Raw genomic sequence first — 19,078 nt, forward strand, 5'->3', positions numbered from 1 at the left:
CTCCGTGTCCACACCACTAGCATAGGCACAGGACAGAGAATGCTTTTTAAAGGCAGTGATCGGGATTCCCCAATTACGTTCCACCATTACATGGTGGCATGTAATCCCAGCTCCTCGGCAGGCTGAGGCAGAATTGTTTGAACCCAGGTAGTGGAGGTTGCAGTGAGCTGAGATTGCGCCACTGCACTCCAGCCTGGGTGACAGAGCAAGAATCTTTCCCCCATGTCCCCCCCACCAAAAATAAAAAATTGCCCACACGTGTAACGGTGTGTGTGTGCACGCATGTGTGTGTGTGTGGTAGACTTTAGTGGATTTCTTATTTAATTACTAGGGCTTCAGTCTTTTTATGCAGAAGCGCATATACCAGGTCCTTCAGACAGTTGTCTAATAAATGTCTTCTACTTTTATCTTTTATTAATATATCTTAATACATCAAGGAACTAAAATTAAGTTTTAATTTGCAGGTAGTTTAAATTGACTCATAATCATTTCACATATTTTTGTGATATATGTGATGCAGTCCACTATTGAAATTATTTGCACTTACGTGCAGAAAAAAAAAAACAAACATGCTAAGATAGAAGCAAAATTTAAATTAAAAAAACGAGTAAATTGCCCTCCTTCATACTTAGGTAGTCAGCAATTGAAAGGCATTTATAACTGGATATCTATTTAGATTGAAAATTAAACATTTTTAATTTTTTATTTGTTTAATTTTCAATCTAAATGTTTAATTTTCAATCTAAATAGATATCTAGTTATAAATGCATATTTTTCTGAAAATTAGCATTTTCTATAGTAGATTTTATTTATTTTCTGTTTTTGCTATTACTTATTTCAAAAATTAGCTTAGTTTTGGAAATATTTTGTCCTTGATTATTTCACACAGTACCAAGTCATAAACTAAACATTTAAAAAGTCTCCTGTATGTTTACTTTCCTAAAAGCACTGCTGACTCTATGTATAGCCATAGGGTAAAGATTCAGTGAAAATTAGGCAAAAATGTGTATTATGTACATTCAAAATATTGTATAAAATTTTGGTACATTTTTGGATTCCAAAGGAATCACTGACTCCCGATTAAGTTGCGTCTTCAGAGAATTGGATAAGCAACGTATCTCACTGTGGTTTTCACATAGAGGAAAAGAAAAAAGTGAGGAGAAATATTTCCTCTGTCTTGATGGAAAATGAGTTTTCCATCTATGATGGTTCATGAACTTCAACAATGTATGGCCTGTACTAAATCAGCCACCAGATTCCAGTGTAACATTCCTCAGGACAATAGCCTGTGAAGATGCAGTGTGATGCCGAATAGAAGAACATCGACCAGAGGCAATGGAAGGTGGTGAAAAATTAGCCATTTTTCCTATTAGATTGGAAATAGATTTTGATTCCTAGATGTGTATGAACACGTGAGGATTTTTCAGGTAAAAGGCATAGTAATGGCCAGGTGCTGTGGCTCACGCCTGAATCCCAGCACTTTGGGAGGCCGAGGCGGGCAGATCATCTGAGGTCAGGAGTTTGAGACCAGACCAGCCTGGCCAATATGGCAAACCCCCGTCTCTACTAAAAATACAAAAATTAGCCATGCGTGGTGGTAGGCACCTGTAATCCCAGCTACTCGGGAGACTGAGGCAGGAGAATTACTTGAACCCAGGAGGCAGATGTTGCAGTGAGCCTAGATCCTGTCACTGCACTCCAGCCTGGGTGACAGAATGAGACTTTCTCTCCAAAAAAAAAAAAAAAAAAAAGCCATATTTTAAGAAGCCATCGGGTATTGGTGAGTTATATGAATAATGAATACACAGAAAAATATATGGGTCTTAAAAGCATAGTGTATAGTGAAAATAGTTAAGAAAATTAAGTATATAACAATATGTTATTTATATAAATTCACATGTGTGCACCTAAAACAACAATATGTGGCCGGGCACAGTGGCTCACGCCTGTAATCCCAGCACTTTGGGAGGCCAAGGTGGGTGGATCACCTAAGGTCAGATGTTGGAGACCAGCTTGGCCAACATGCTGAAATCCCGTCTCTACTAAAAATACAAAAGTTATCCAGGCGTGGTGGCGGGTGACTGTAATCCCAGCTACTCCGGAGGCTTAGACATGAGAATTGCTTGAACCGAGGAGGCAGAGGTTGCAGAGAGCTGAGATCACTCCATTGCACTCCAGCCGGGGCAACAAGAGCGAAACTCTTTCTCAAAACAAACAAACAAACAAAAATAAAAAATAAAAAACATAACAAACAAACAAAGGCAACAAAAAACCCCCAATATGCATTGCTCAAGTAATCTATGAGTGAATGGATGAGTAAGAGTGGAGGGTGAGGGCAAAGGGACATTGGTTAATATTGATTACAATTCCTATCCTAATGTTTGCTGCCCTGATCATAAATATTTTTGACATCTTTTATTTTTTTTCTGAGATCTTAATCATCCACTAATATTAGCTACACATATTTTTGCTTCCTTCCATAATAACTAATTTTGCCAGGTCATACAACAAAGTTGCTTAGGAGAAACAAGACAGTGTCTAGTTAGAATCTTGAGGAACAGAAAGTCACTTAAAGAAATCATATAAAAATTTTAGCTCAGGACAGTTACAGAGATGAGTTGAACAAGTGGGTGATCCAAGGGAGAGTATGGAACTAATCAGGAATTACTTCCTGAAGGAGCTGATGTTTGAAGTGTTACACTAATAATGCTTTTGAAATCATTTTAAAACCCTCACTTCTATGATAATTGTGTCATCTAGCTACTGAAGCATCTAAAGTACATTTATAGTACTTTTATATTATTGTTAGTCATCTAAAAGTATTTCAAATTGGAGATCTGTGATACTAATACAATCAGATATTTCTGTGTAATTTACTGTTTCTATTGAAATTCTAAATTCAGTAACTAGATATAAAATAATAAACAAATCTCATAGGTCACATATGCTATGTAAGAAAATTCTGTTATTAAATTAAAAAGTATTAATGATTCTCTTTTGTTCCCAAACCATGAAAGTTTGAAAACATAAACATGTTTTAAAATTGAGAAGTAACATCAAGAGCTTGTGCATATTCTTCTATTTTCACATTGATATGGTTTGACTGTGTCTCCACCCTAATCTTATCTTGAATTGTAGTTCCCATAAATCCCACATGCTATGGGAGGGAACCCGTGGGAGGTAATTGAATCATGGGGGGTGGATCTTCCCCATGCTGTTCTCATGATGGTGAATAAGTCTTACTAGATCTGATGGTGTTGCAAAGAAGAATTCCCCCACACACTGTCTTTTGTGCCTGCCACCATGTAAGATGTGGCTTTGCTCCCTCTTCCCCTTCCAACATGATTGTGAGGACTCGCCAGCCATGAGTAACTGTGAGTCAATTAGACCTCTTTCCTTCATAAATTACCCAGTCTTGAGTATGTCTTTATTAGCAGTGTGACAACAAACTAATACGTACATTGAATTAAAACTAAAATCAACACCAATGAAAGTGCAATTGGTATAATTCAACCAAATATAATGGATGACACATTGGGAATTATCACTTTAAAATATTGTGTTTCAGGCCAGGCTCAGTGGCTCACGCCTGTAATCCCAGCACTTTGGAAGGCCGAGGCGGACGCATCATGAGGTCAGGAGATCGAGACCATCCTGGCTAACATGGTGAAACCCCATCTCTACTAAAAATACAAAAAAAAATTAGTCAGGCGTGGTGGCAGGTGCCTGTATTCCCAGCTACTCAGGAGGCTTTGGCAGGAGAATCATTTGAACCTGGGAGGTAGAGATTGCAGTGAGCCGAGATCACGCCACTGCACTCCAGCCTGGGTGACAAAGCGAGACTCTGTCTCAAAATAAATAAATAAATAAATAAATAAATAAATAAATAAATAAATAAAAATAAAATCTTGTGTTTCAGTTAATTTGAACTTTCAACCTGGCTTAATTAGACAAAGAACAACTTAAAACATTTAGTAGTTTTTGTAAGTTTTAAAAAACCATGGGTATATTAACCTTACCTGTTTTGGTTCTTAAGGTTAAACAAATTTTAGAAACTTTTAGCAATTTTTCCCCTTCAATTGTTATGGTTAAATCCAGGGACTGGAAAAGTAATACTTGCTCTCTCTCTCTCCTAACTTTAACCTTTCTTTAAAGATGGACTTTTTAAAAAGTTAATTTTCTCTTTTCTGAAGGGTTCAGAAATTCAAATCATTGAATTTACTACTGTGAAAAGATTCTTCATTATGGTTCTTATTTTTTTATATAAAAGATGTCAGCAAATTAACAACTGAATTCACATTTAAGAACGCTGCTAGCCATAGGCTGTGTTGATTGATTACCAAGGTGAATTTAACATTAGGCTTTATCTCCAAAGTTAATTTCTATTGAAACCAGTGTTAACTGACTCTTCTCAATTTTCAATATATTTTATTTTTTGTCTTTTACCGTGAATATGGTGGTTACCCATAAGAACAGTGTTTTTCCTTTTTATATAAAACTTAATGCTATAAAAAGTCTTCAAATAGTTACTGATAATAATTTACATGATTTTAAGTAAACTAATAAGTTCTTAAGGGTAGAGCTGGAATAAATAGTTGTAGAATAAATACATAGTTAAAATAATTATTCTTTCTTTTTCTTCAGGTATCTCCACAGAATTTAGTATAATATTAAAATTGATATTAGTTATATAACAACTGCATAAATGTAAAGATCTAAAAATTTTTCTAAACCTTTATGTGTTTGTGTATGTACAAATAAAATCTGAAAATAAATTTTGGCCAAGTATAAATATGAATTCAAATCACTTTTTTTTTTTTGAAATGGAGTCTCACTCTGTCGCCCAGGCTGGAGTGCATGACGCAATCTTGGCTCACTGCAACCTTCGTCCCCTGGGTTCAAGTGATTCTCCTGCCTCAGCCTCGTGAGTAGATGGGACTACAGGCACGCACCACCACTCCCACTTAATTTTTGTATTTTTAGTTGAGACAGGGTTTCACCATATTGGCCAGGCTGGTCTTGAACTCTTGACCTTGTGATCCACCTGCCTCGGCCTCCCAAGGTGCTGGGATTACAGGCATGAGTCACCACACCTGGCCTCAAAACACTTCTTAAACAATTTTGAAGTTTCATAGTGAAATATATTATACTTCAAAGCATGTACCCACATATATAGTTTTACATTTTACATTACAATGAATTTGAGAAATTATTTTTGTTTTGGAGATGAGATGCAAATAAGTCATGTTTTAATAGAATTTTAGTTAGACAGGTAACATATTCTTGCCTTCATTATTTTTTCCAACTCTGTGTTTTCATTTTAGGAATTAATTTTTTAGATATCTGTTATCTTGGTTTTGGTATATAAATGAAAATTTATTACAAAATTCATTATCATCAAGCACGTCTGCTTTTTTTCTAATGGTTTATATTGACTTGAAACTAAAAACATTTTGTGGATGAATGAAGTTTATTAATCTTATTACAAATACTTTAGAAAATTTGACCATTATTCCATTTGGGAGTATTTATTTCCATGTGGCATTATATCAAACATGCAACATACATTATCCTTCTCCCAAAGTGTAATAGTTGACCCTTAAACAATACGAGTTCAAACTGAATGAGTCTTCTTATGTGTGGATTTTCTTTCACCTCCGCCACCCATGAAACAGAAAGACTAGCCCTTCCTCTTTCTCCTCAGCCTGCTCAATGTGAAGATAAGGGTGAAGATCCTTATGCTGAGCCACTTACACTTAATTATTAGTATATACATTATTCTCTTCCTTATGATTTGCTTAGTAACATTTTCTAACCTTTTTTGTAATAATATAGTATATATTAATAATACATAAGACATGAAAATATTTATTAATTCACTATGTTATCACCGACTTCCAGTCAACTATTAACTATTATCTATTAACTGCTAGTAACAGTTAAATTTCGGGGGAGTCAAAAGTTATGTGCAAATTTTGGACTGCACTATAGGTGGCAACCCCCATGTTGTTCAAGTGTCAACTGAATATTCAATTCAAATAAACTAAGAGTATTCAGTGAGGTGGTGAATGGAGTGAAAGTGAACGGTTCGTCGTGAAGCATACCACACATGGATGCCCCATTCTAGAGCATGTTAATTGGCAAAGATTAACTGTCAAAGCAAGCCTCCTCTCAGAGAGTATCTAATTTTATTTGGTTTTGTTCTTTCTGAATGGTTGACCTTTTCTAAGTACCTTGAAGAAGTAAGGATGATATTCAAGTGTGGTATTTCATTGCTAGTCCAAAGGGAATTGTTCGTGAATTTCCTCCAAGTGTCGAACAGTATTAAAGAGCAATGTGTTTTTGGTACTTTCAGAAAACGACAATAGCATCTTGGAGAGGAATGCACTATGGACATGCACACTTGACAACTAAATAGAAAGTGGCAATTACAACTTGCAAAATGTTAACATTTGTTGATAATTTAGCTTTTCAATTAGGAATAAACCTACTCTGAAAGACTAGTCTTTTATAGGCACTTCATTACAAGCTATGGACATAAATTTTCTATAAAAAGTAATTAATTATTTTATGTTGTTTTCCAGTATGAGGTTGAATTAATGGTATCATTTGGCTACCAAGTCTATTGTACCCACCTCAAACTTTGGAAAATAGACTTTTGAAAAAAATACACTTTTATTTGGCAAAATTTTATGTATTGGGTATTTTCTGACAATAACTGAATCTGCATGGTTTTCTATGAAAACATTATTTGTCTTTTTTTACCTCTGATTATAAGAATGGGTCTTAAGTCCTTATAAGATTACAAATCTGACATATTAACCAAAAGCTGTTTGGAAGTATTTGTTTTGGAAATATCAAATTTGTACCAATGTGACTATAACACTTTTATATATTAATGAGTGGGCAGTTACAGAAATCAATATTACTAGACTGATTCAGATCATGTGTTATAAATGAAGGTTAACTGCTTCCACTGCAGTCCTTACAACCAGAGGTCAAATAGGAGAGCCAAGGAAGAGCTCTGATTTTTGTGAGTAAAAGTTCTGAGTTGAGATCATTTGAAGGAATCATACACTTTATCACTACTTTGTTTCCTATTTGGAAGTGTATATAGAGATCATTATGTTGAAAATAATAATATATTTTCTAGGTTCAACCATCAAGAGATGTTACTAAAAGTCTATTATTAGTGAGTTCCTATAAAGGAAGCCAGAAATATAACAATAAGAAGACAGATAAGCTATTATCCTCCCCAAGCTTCCTTAGTATAATATCCATCCTCATAGAGTTTTCAGGTTCTTGCAGCAGCTGCATTTGATCCAGGGACATAAAATATTTATATCTATTATATTGTTGGTGCTGTCAAAAGTACTATTACTATATTTTTCTTTCTTTTCTCATTAAAAGTATAGAGTTTTACAGTTTGCGATAATTAGCACCGTGAAACTAAGGTGTGACTTGATTCCAAGTTTAAACAGTTTATACATTTGCTGTCCAGTAGTAGATTGCAGATTACAAAAGGGAAAATAGAATATTCCCCACTGCCTGCCTAGATTTTCCTTCATGTTGCCAATAGCAGGAGGCTTGGAAAGCAATACTCTGACATTGTTTTGTGATATTCATTGATTGTTCCAAAGTTGATTGCCTACTCTGTGAAAGGAAGGCTCTAAGAGGGAGGAGGTTAGGAAACTAAGATCTATGTCCTGGTCTCTAGAAATTTGTGGTACAGACACATCTTTTCCCATGTTCTACTCGATGGAATAGTGTTTCAAGGACATATAAATATGTTCATTCAGAGAAACTCACAAATTACCACTATTTCATTGCCCTATTGTACATATAGTATGTCAGACTCAAAAAAGTTCTGTAACAGAGAAAACTATCCAATTATAACTTGCTAAAACTCATGACTAAGGAATTATTTGGCAGTGCACATGTTAACATTGAAGGACCAAAGAGTGTTGATTGGGTCTTAGAGTGAAAATGTTGGATGAATATATTAGCTCTGAAAGCAGCTGTTTCATTCTTCATCGTGGTTTCTTTGTAAGTGACAATAAAACTAAGAATAAAGAATAAAGTTCAAATTTTACAGAAATATTATGATATATTAATAAGGATACCACACTATGACCTAACATGTTTTTCATTTAATGATGGCAATATGAATATTAGCTTATTCATATTCAAATTCATATAAATATTCATATGAATATTAGCTTTATATTTAAAAGAAGCTTGTTATAATATATGATAATTAAAGCAATGTTACAAATCATTGATTTCAGATAAGAAATGGAAACATCATAGATCATACATTGTTTTACACAGAAAATGGGTCAGACTTTGATACTAGCAGGATATGCCATCAAATAAAAACACATCAAAACGGTAAGCTTACCTTATTGGCTTAGTGTGAAATATGTGCTGAGTTATCACATAATTTGATATTGAATCTGAAAATTGTTCCTAATTTGAATTTTCTTTTGTATAAACAGTTAAAATGTCAAAAGCTTTGAAATAGACTTTTACATTTGATTATTTTCAAGTATCACAGCTTTTCAATGAGATCATAAAATTTGATGGAATCTCTATTGTTGCAAATGACAAAATTCGCTAATATACAACAAAGAAATGTAGTAGAATTATTGAAAATTTATAATTATTTCAAACTTCCATTTAAACTACAATGCTGAGAGAAGAAGTTTCAAGAAACTTCATCCTGAAAGCCAGATCCTGATACCTATCTTTCTTCCCAACTGAACATTTTATCAGGAAGCAGCTGCTGGAATATAAGGGACTAGAATTGTTAGATTTTCCATCAATTTCTTTCAAGTACAGCTATACTGCCAGTTGGCAGTTGAACATTCCTCACATCTAATTGCATTTACCTTTGTTGTTTTAAAATTTTTAGAATTTTTGTCATCTAATTTTCTCAGCTCCTTTTCACTTACAAAGAAGCAATATTAGAGAAACTCATTACTTCTGCAGCTGCAAACTAATACTTTCAAATGTATTCCCTTGGTGTTATCATAGCACTACATATCTTGAAACAGGTGTTTTCCACTTATGCCTCTTTAATGATCCATTCTTCTTGTCATGTTGTCTAATAGAGTAAATATAACATCATAATTACTAAAATTTTAAGAATCAATTCACTGCAAACAGATCAGTGTATTTGTTCTAGTGACCTCTCTGAGATAATTTTCTACCATGCACTGCTTCTTTGCTTCAGCCATACTAGTCATCTTGTTGCTCTTCATGTACTCCAAGCCACACCAAGTTAGACCTTTTCAGTTTCATTATTGCACTTTACATGAGCACTCTGTTCCCTAATATCAGCATGTCTTTTACACTGATTTCATTCAGCTCTTTGCTGAAATGAAACCTTCACAGACAGACCTGTTTTCTTATAGTATCAGAAATATTGCCCTCAACACCTGCACCACCATTTCCTTCCTTACATGATTTATATTTCATCACAACCAAAATCCCTGCATGACATATTCTGTATTTGCTTGTTTCCTTGTTTGTTGTTTATCTCTCCTCATTTACTCCTCATGGATTATAAATTCCAAGATAGCATAATTGTATATGTTTTGGTCATTGCGTTTCTTTAGTGCTTAGAAGAGTTCCTGGCATAATGAAGGCACTAAATAATTTTTTAATAATTAATATTTAAAACTTTTAATATATTAATATACTAGCTAGGTGGTTTATATTGCATGAAGTCCTATTTTCTAAATCCTTGTATTAGTTTCAGAACTAAAAATAAGTGTGAAGGAGACAGAAGGTACTGGAGCTTTTTGAATATTCACTATGCTTAATACACTCTAATATAAGTTACTTTCATTTTATATTAAATATTATAAGGCAGTCATTTTATGAATATTACTTTAAATAATTCTGGGGTACCTGTATCCAAAAAGAAACCAGAAAACTTCTCTAAACATTACTGTATGGCTCTAAAAATATCAGCAGTTTTATTTTGCTGATTTCAAAAGCAGTTTCCTGAGGTGGAACACTGCTCTAAAGAGAGCACAGAGCCAAGTACTTGTCTGATAATCGTTCCTTGGGAATATTTTACAACTTCATAAAACATTGAAAACAATTAAAATGATATTTTTATTACAATAAGAATTATTTGAAGGAAGTTTATAGCAAGACATGTGGCAGATAAAAAATATCCTAGTGGACTTATGTCATTCTTGGTTCCTTACACACACTTTCATTGCTTTGCAAAGATAACAGTGCATATGATGATAGGGTATAAATTTCAAGAATCTAAGGCAAGTTGGCATGCTTAATCTCAGGCTTGTGTAAACTGGAATATCTTTGTCCAATTTCCTACTACCTTTCTCACTTTCTTAGTGTTTATCTATTTGTAGCTCATTCTCCCTAAATTTATATTTCAGATTATGCAGTTGTCTCATATGTGTTGATAATTTTAATCTAAAGCAAAGGCAATGTAATACTTGGAATACAATTCTTATATTTTTACCTAATAACAGATTTTGAAAGATCAGTAACTAATTTGAAGAGATTTGTTCTAGTTACCACCTTATCAGTGACTCCTATGGTACACATTGATGTGTAATGAAGGAATTCTTCACTGTGGACTTCTTAAATTATTACCTATTAATAATGATATTTACTTATTACTTTTTTCATATTTAAGCTGTATGTTTAGTATTTATATGAGAACTCATGTGCTTATAAATCCATTCACATTTCTTTCCATGAAAAATATTGTGTTAATCCATTTGAGTTGCCATAAGGAATACCTGGGACTGCATAATTTATAAAGAAAATAGGTTTATTTAGCTCACAGTTCTGCAGGCTGTATAAGAAATATGGTGCTAGTATCTGCTCCTGGTGAGGCCTCAGGAAACTTCCAATCATGGTGAAAGGCAAAGTGGGAGCCTGTGTATCACATGGCAAAAGAGAGAGCAAGAGAGTGAATGGTGAGGTGTCAGGCCCTTTAAAAACCAACTCTCACATGAACTCATTACTGCAGGGAAGGCACGAAGGTATTCATTAGGGAGCCACTCGCCATGATCCAAACACCTCCCACCAGGACTCACACTTCAACATGAGATTTGGAGGGGAGACAACATCCAAACTGTATCTTATATTTAGGGAATTTTGCTTTTGATATTGCTTTTATAATAGTGACCTTAAAAAAAAAAGTTTTAACATGGCGAACAACTAAAAGTAATGATTATTGCCTTTGCTAATGTCAAGTTAAACAGATGACAACATTTGTAAGAAGAAATAGTGTATAACAGATAATAAGGTAGTAGTGATAATAAGTCTGTTTTCAGAAAGTCAGGCTTTTCATTAAGTCTGGATGGAAATCAATAGCATTTGAAAACATTTTCAACTTTGCCTTTGTGTATATAGGCAAAGATATGATAGATATCTCATAGTAAATCCTGCATTTAGTGTAATTCACTGCATTCCTACAATAGGTAAATATATATTACTTTATACAAAAAGGCATTCTTAAAAGTCATATATAAATCAGATTTTATGCTCTTTGAATATCAAGCCATATTTCTCATTGACTGACACTGTAATTTCAGAGATGTGTTCTCAAAGAAAAATAATTGGTTCCTGAGCCTCAAAATTTCATATCAGAAAGCAGCAAACGTCTTTCTAACTTAAATTTTAAAATAAATGAGTATTTTTATAATAAATTATTCCTATTAATACTTAAGTGGAAAACTATGCTTAGAATCATCCAGTATTGTGTTAGACACCTATGAAGACTAACTCTAATATGTGAAGAAAACAGTGTTGTCTTTTATAAAATATTTTTATTTGTAAAAATTGTCTAAGAACCTCTTAAGAGTGTTTGTCTTTCTACTTGTTGGTGGCTGTATTTGTTCACCTGCCAGGTCTTTTCTAAACATGGCTATTACAGATGATATAGCTGTCAAAAAATGCAACATGAAATTCTAGTATTTTTAAGAAACAAGAGAAGCTATTTATAAATGTAATATTGGTGTAAACAATTCAACTAACTGTAAGAATTTAAGATGAAAGCTCTTCTTACCGTCCCATGTTTGAGGGAAAAAAAGCTCTATTTTGCCCCAATTTAAGACACAAATATGTCTTTTGGATTTGTCTTTGTTTTTGTATTATGTAGGGAAAAATAGCACTATTATGATAAAATGGCAGTGTTAAAATGCAAATTTTTTTTTCCAAATTATTATTATTGTATTCTCTCTGCCTCAGGAGACCAATATTTAGTTTAAAATAAATATACTGGCATTAGGGTGATGATGTATAGACATAGACAGAAATAGAACCATGTTCACATGATTACTCTGAATGATTTTACATTAAATGTCATACTTTTTATTGCAGTGTTTTACTGAGCTTTATGTTTTCTTATTTCTGAAAATAGCTTATTTGGATAAAACTAAGACCACTTTCAGTAATGTAGAAGGACTCATATTTCCTTAGAAACACAGTAAAACGTTCTGAAGGTATTCTCATCATGATATTTCACTTGAAATTGTTATTTGTTATTTTTTTGAGAAAATTCTTTGAGAAATCAAGGAGGAGTTCTCTGAGTATTTGATACAATTTGGAAATTTCTGTTTGTTTTGATTGTTTTTAAAATTTATTTTTTGAGTAATTAACCTTTCCACACCTGATTAAATGAATATTTTTTGACCTTTGTTATCCTAGAAGTGGACAGAGTATGGATGAGCATAACACTAAATATAGGTAACTTATAACAGATGTTTATATATGACCTGGAAAACTAAAGGTTTATCTTGCTGCATTTCTATCTGCAGTAAAAGGTCTGTCACATCTTGTTTGATACTTTTGAAAGCACTGAAGCATCTTATTGCATAGGTAATTTTACTATCTTCATGGTCCATAAACCATATACATCTTTTAAATGAATATTTATAGTAGTCATTCTTAAAGGTGTATCTTATAGATCCAGGTCATTAGTAGCTTAGGAGGGACCAAGTTAAACATATTACATGGGAGTATGGTAGATGTGGTGATGCATAACTAGGAGAAATGTGGACAAAGTGATTTGTCGCCTTATTGCCTCTTCAAAGGAGGACGTGTTGTCCCAGCATTAAGGAGTGCTTTCTACATTCTTTCTGTCTCAGCAACACCACTCTCTCCACCATTCCCTCTCAGAGATTTCAACTAGCATCAGACAGCTGCCTTCTCAAAGTTACCCCTCCCAGGATCCTGCATACAGTGACAGATGCAGCAAGGGCATGACTTTAAGACCTGGCTATCTTTGCTCAGTGATGAATAATGTGAGGTTTTTTTTTTTTTTTTTTTTTTTTTTTTTTTTTTTTTTTTATCTCCAGAGCGTCCCTAGTGATCAAGGCCCTGTGCAGATGACTCAAAAAATTACATTTTCTGTTCCAACTTCTAAGCGTAGAATCCTTGAATGACAATAGCGTTAGTAACTGGCATTAAACTAACTATATTTCATTAGATACTTGACATCCTCTTTTGGATGTCCCGTAACATGTCCAATTAGCTTGTTCAAAACCAAACACATAATTCTGTTCTTTTAAACCAGGGTTTTGTTTAGTTTAGTTTATATGTATTTATTTTTATTTGTTTATATTCTCCAATTTTGTATTTTGGTAAAAATACACATAATGTAATTATCACTAATTACATTTATATTATTGTTCAATCATTATTGTCCATCCCCAGAACTCTTACAATCTTTAAAACTGAAAAATTTTCCCTCCCTTAGCCCCTGGCAACCGTTATTTCACTGTCTGTTCTGAGGATTTTGACTACACTGAGTACCTCATATAAGTACAATAATAAAGTATTTGCCTTTCTGTGACTGGCTTATTTTACTTGATATAATACCCTTAAGGTTCACACATGTTGTAGCATATATTAGAATTTCCTGCCTTCTAAAGGTTGAATAATATTTTATTGCATACAGAAACCACATTTTGCTTATCCATTCTACTGTTGATAGATTCTTGAGTTGCTTCTAAATTTTAGCTATTATTAGTAATGCTGTTAACAACATGGGTATAAAAATACATATTTAAGAAACTATTGGGTACATACCTGGAAATGGAATTGCAGAATCATATGGTAATTTCACGTTGAATTTTCGAGGATTCACCATACTATTTTTCACAACAGTTTCACCATTTTATATTTATTCCCACTAACAGTGCACAAGGGTTTTATGTTCTTTACAATCTTGCCAAATCATTATTTTCTGATTTATTTTGATAAATACCATCCTAAATGGGTATGAGCTGGTATCTCATTGTAGTTTTTTTTTTTTTATGTCTGATGGGTAATGTGCTGATGTGGTAACAAGGTTCGAGGGTGGCACATCTTGCACCTGCATGTGAACACCCAGTCATCATGCTTATGAACTACAAAATAATCTCATTGTAGTTTTTACTTGCATTTTCCTAATGATTAGTGATATTGAGCATGTTTTCAAGTGTTTATTTGCCATTTGTATATCTTCTTTGGATAAATGTCTATTCAAGTGTTTTGACCATTTTTGAATCAGGTTGCTTGTTTTTTGTTATTGAGCTTTAGGAGTCCTCTGTATATTCTGAATATTAATCCCTTACTAGATATACGTTTTGCAAATATTTTCTTTAGGTAAATTGCCTTTTACTCTAGTGATAATTTTCTTTTGAGGCATGCATTTTTACTTCTTTTTTTTTTTTTTTTTTTTTTTTACTTTTTATTAAGCTCATTTGCCTCTTTTAAATTTTGTTGTGTGAACATCAGGTGTCTTATTATTGCCAGATCTGAAGTATTAAAACTTATCTTTCTTGTAAGAGTTTATAGTTTTAGGTCTTCCATTTAGGTCATGGATCCATTTTGACTAAATTTTTGTATATGGTGTTAAGAATCCAACTTTATTATTTTGCATATGGATAGCTCATTTTCCCTGCAACATTTATTGAAAATACTGCCTTTTCCCCATTGAATACTCTTGACACCATAATTTAAAATCCTTTGACCATATATGTGAGACTTTACTTCTAGGCAACCTTTCCTATTACACCGGTCCATATGTCTGTCTTCATGTCAGTACCACAATGTTTTGATTACTGTAGCTTTATAATAAGTTTGGAAATCAGGAGTCTGAGTGTTCTAGCTTATTCTTTTCCAGGATCAATTTAGCTATTTGGAGTCCTTTGAGATTCCATATGAATTTTAGGATGAGTTTTTTTGTATTTCTGCCTTAAGACATCATTGGGATTTTGATAGGGATTGCATTTTCTATAGATTTGCTCTGAATCTGTGGTATTGACATTATAACAATGTTAAGTCTTCCAATCATGAACATGCAATGCCTTTCCATTCATTTTTATATTCTTTAATTTCTTTTGGAATGTTTTATAGCTTTTATAGGACAGATCATTTATTTTCTTGGTTAAATAAAAAGTAGTTTATGATGCTATTGCAAATTAAATTATTTTATTAATTTTGTTTTTGGATTATTCTTTGTTATTGTATAGATATGTACTTGATTTTATGTGGTGACCCAGTTTATTGGTTCTGCTATTTTTGGTGGATTCTTTATCATTTTCTGTAAATAAGATTATATTATCTGTAAACAAAGATAATTTGACTTCTTCCTTTCCAATTTTGTGCCTTTTATTTTTTTTTTCTTACATATTTTTTTCTGGCCAGATCTTTTAGTACTATATTGAATAGTAAGCTCAGGCATCCTTGCCTTGTTGCTTATCATAAAGGGAAAACTCTTAAGTTTTTCATGATTGACTATGATGTTTTATATGGGACTTTTACATATGAAATTTTATTAGGTTAAGGTGGTTTCCTTATATTTCTACTTTGTTGAGTGTTTTTTTTTTTTTAATCATGAAAGGGTGTAAAATTTTGCCAAATGCTATTTATGCATCAATTGAGATAACCATGTGATTCTTACCCTTCATTGTTAATATGGTATATTACATTTGACAATTTTTGTATGTTGAAATATCTTTGATTTCCATTAGTATTAATAAATCTCTTTTGCTCATGGTCTATAGTCATTTTAATCTGCTGCTTATTAACTTGTTTTGCTAGTAATTTTTTGAGAATTTTTGTATCAGTGTTTACAAAGGATATGTCTATGGTATTAGGGTAATGCTGTCTTACAGAATGAGTTTTGGAAATGTTCCCTTATGACAACATTTTTGGAAAAGTTTGAAAAAGATCGATGCTAGCTCTTTAAATGTTTTATGGAATTCACTGGTGATGCCATCAGGTCCAGGGCTTTTGATGTCGGGAGATATTTTATTACTGATTCAGTCTCTTACTAGTTATCAGTCTATTTACATTTTTATTTTATCATTATTTAGTCTTGATAAGTTTTGTATCTCTAGGAATTTTTCCATTTCATATGTTACCTGATTTCTAAGCACACAGTTTTTAATAGTACTCTCTTATAGTCATTTTTATTTCTGTAGAATTGATAGCAAAGTCACCATTTCCATTTCTCATTTTAGTAATTTGAGTCTTCTCTCTTTCTCTTAGTCCATCTAGCCAAAAGTTTACTAATGTTGTTGATCTTTTCAAACAACCAGCTTTTGGTTTCATTGTTTTTCTATCATCTATTTTGTCTATCTCTGCTCTAGTCTTTATTATCTCCTTTCTTCTACTTGCCTTCAGTTTGTTTTTCTGGTTTAAGTTGTAAAGTGGTTGATTTGAGATCTTTTTCTAAATTAAAAGAAAATATTTCTTACTTTTTAATGTAAGCATTTATACCTATACATTTCTCTCTTAGCACTGCTTTTTCTCTGCCTCATAAATATTGGCATGTTGTGTTTTAGTTTTCATTTATTGCTAAATACTTGTACATTTCCCCTGTTATTTCTTCTTTGATCAATTGGTAATTTAGAAATACACGTTTAATTTCCACAAATTTTTTGATTTTTCCACTTTTTCTTTTGTTAAGTTAATTTCTAACTTAGTTTTGTTGTAGTTGGTAAAGATACTTCATATGATATCTTTTAAACCTATTGAGATGTAATTTGTGACCTAACACATAATCCGTCCTAGAAAAGGTTCCATGTGCACTGGAGAAGAATGCATATTCTGTTGTGGGGTAGAATATTCTGTAAATATCTCTTGCATCTTGTTGGTTTATTGTGTTTTTTAAGCCCTCTGTTGTTATTTATTTCTTTACTTATCTTCTGATCGTTTTATCCATTAATAAGGGTAGATTTTGAAGTCTTCAATTATTATTGTAGAACCATTTATTTTTCCTTCAGTTATATCAAAATTTCCTACTAATGGTCTGTTATGTACACGTTGATATTTGTTATAGCTTCTTGGAATATTGAACCTTTTATTAATAATGTCCTCCTTTGCTGCTTGTAACTTTTAACAGTTATTTAAAGTCTATTTTATCTGGTATTAGTATAACCACCCCAGTACTCTTATGGTTACTATTTACATGGTGCATCTTTTTCTATCTTTTCACTTTCAGTCTGTTTGTGTATTCAGATATAGAGTGAGTCTCTTTTAGACAGTATATAGTTGGATCATGGCCATAATCCATGCTGCCAGTATCAGTCTTTTGTTTGAAGGGCTTTGCCATTTAAAATTAAAGTAATTGTTAAGAAGATAACTATACCTGTCATTTTGTTATTTATTTTCTAGATGCCTTGTAGCTTTTATATGAATTTCTTGTATTACTGTCTTTTTTAGTATTGAATTTATGTTTTGTAGTGAAAATTTAAATTCCTTTCATATGTGTTTTAATGTATATTCTATAATTATTTTCTTTGATGGTACCATGAGTATTAACAGTCAACACTCTAAAATTATAATACTCTAATTTGAATGTATATTAAAGTTCAATAATATACAAAAACTCAGCTCCTATAACATCTTCAGTCACATTTTTTTCAGTTAATAATGTGACAAAATTATGTCTGTATACATTGTGCATTCAAAAACATAAAGTAATAATTTTTAATACATTAGTATTCTCCATTATGTAGAAAACAAAATGTAGAAGTACAAACCAAATTTATAATAATAGGAACTGTAATAATTGTTTAATATATTGGTCTCTTAAAGTATGTGGAAAAGATAAACTGAAGTTACAAACCAATGTTACAGTAACACTAGCTTTTATATTGTCCATGCATTTACCTTTACTGAGATACTTATTCATATAGCTTTGAGTTACTATCTAATGTCCTTTTATTTTAAGCTGCAGGATTTCCTTGAGCATTTATAGCAGTTAATGAACTACCTTAGTTTATGTATGAGAATAATTTATATATTCTCTGGGGGATAGGTTATGGAATTTTCATTCAGTTGTAATTTTCAGCTCCTGAATTTTTTTTTGTTCATTTTTAGCCTTTCTGTCTCTATTGATATTTTCATTTTGTTCATCTATTGTTTCCTTGACTTTCTCTATGTCTTCCTTTAGTTTGTTGGACATCATTATAATGGTTATTGTAAAGTATTTGTCTAGTAGATCCACCATCAGATCTTTCTTGGTGACTTTATTTTGCTTTATCTGTTTTCTTTAAATGAATTATACTTTCTTGTTCCTGTGTGTGCCTTGTGATGATTTGTTGAAAACTGGACATCTGAATTTAATTAAATGGTAAATCTTGAAATCAGATTTTCTCCCTTCCCTAGGGCTTGCTGTTTTTGTTATTTTTGTTTATATTGTTGCAGACTGTGTCTGTGCTGAAGGTCAGCCTGAGTTGTAAACTTAAAGTCTTTTATTAGTATTTTATGAACCTGCACCATTTCTTGATGATACACTGAAACTTTCTAATTTCCCTCATGTTTGCAGTTGCTCTGAAAATATACTATTCTTCAGTGTTTGATTCTCAAAGGGATAAAGGAAAAATGGAGGGCGGGGAAACAGCCTTTTAAGTCTCTTGGAAGTCACATTAGCCAGGAAGAGTGGGTTTTAGAACAGAAGGGAGTGCAACAACAATGGCTACCACCTCTTTGTCTCTTCCATTGTGCTCAGAAGCAACAATCAACCATCAGAGCATAGATCCTTGATAACTGAAGGGTGTGGTCATTTTTGCTCATGGTAGTTTTTGCAAGC

The 19,078-nt window shown here is 32.6% G+C and overlaps 1 protein-coding gene and 1 non-coding gene across 4 annotated transcripts in view; one reads left to right on the forward strand and one right to left on the reverse strand.

The window, feature by feature from the left end:
- Positions 1-19,078, forward strand: part of PCDH15 (protocadherin related 15) — a 1,804,329-nt gene that overhangs the window by 39,316 nt on the left and 1,745,935 nt on the right. The window lies entirely within an intron of this gene.
- LOC119628216 (small nucleolar RNA U13) lies at positions 14,311-14,414 on the reverse strand. Its single transcript, XR_005244520.1, has one exon. It is a non-coding gene; the product is annotated as a small nucleolar RNA U13 (small nucleolar RNA).

Source organism: Chlorocebus sabaeus, chromosome 9 (genome assembly GCF_047675955.1).
Source record: "Chlorocebus sabaeus isolate Y175 chromosome 9, mChlSab1.0.hap1, whole genome shotgun sequence".
In the NCBI taxonomy this organism is placed as follows: Eukaryota; Metazoa; Chordata; class Mammalia; order Primates; family Cercopithecidae; genus Chlorocebus; species Chlorocebus sabaeus.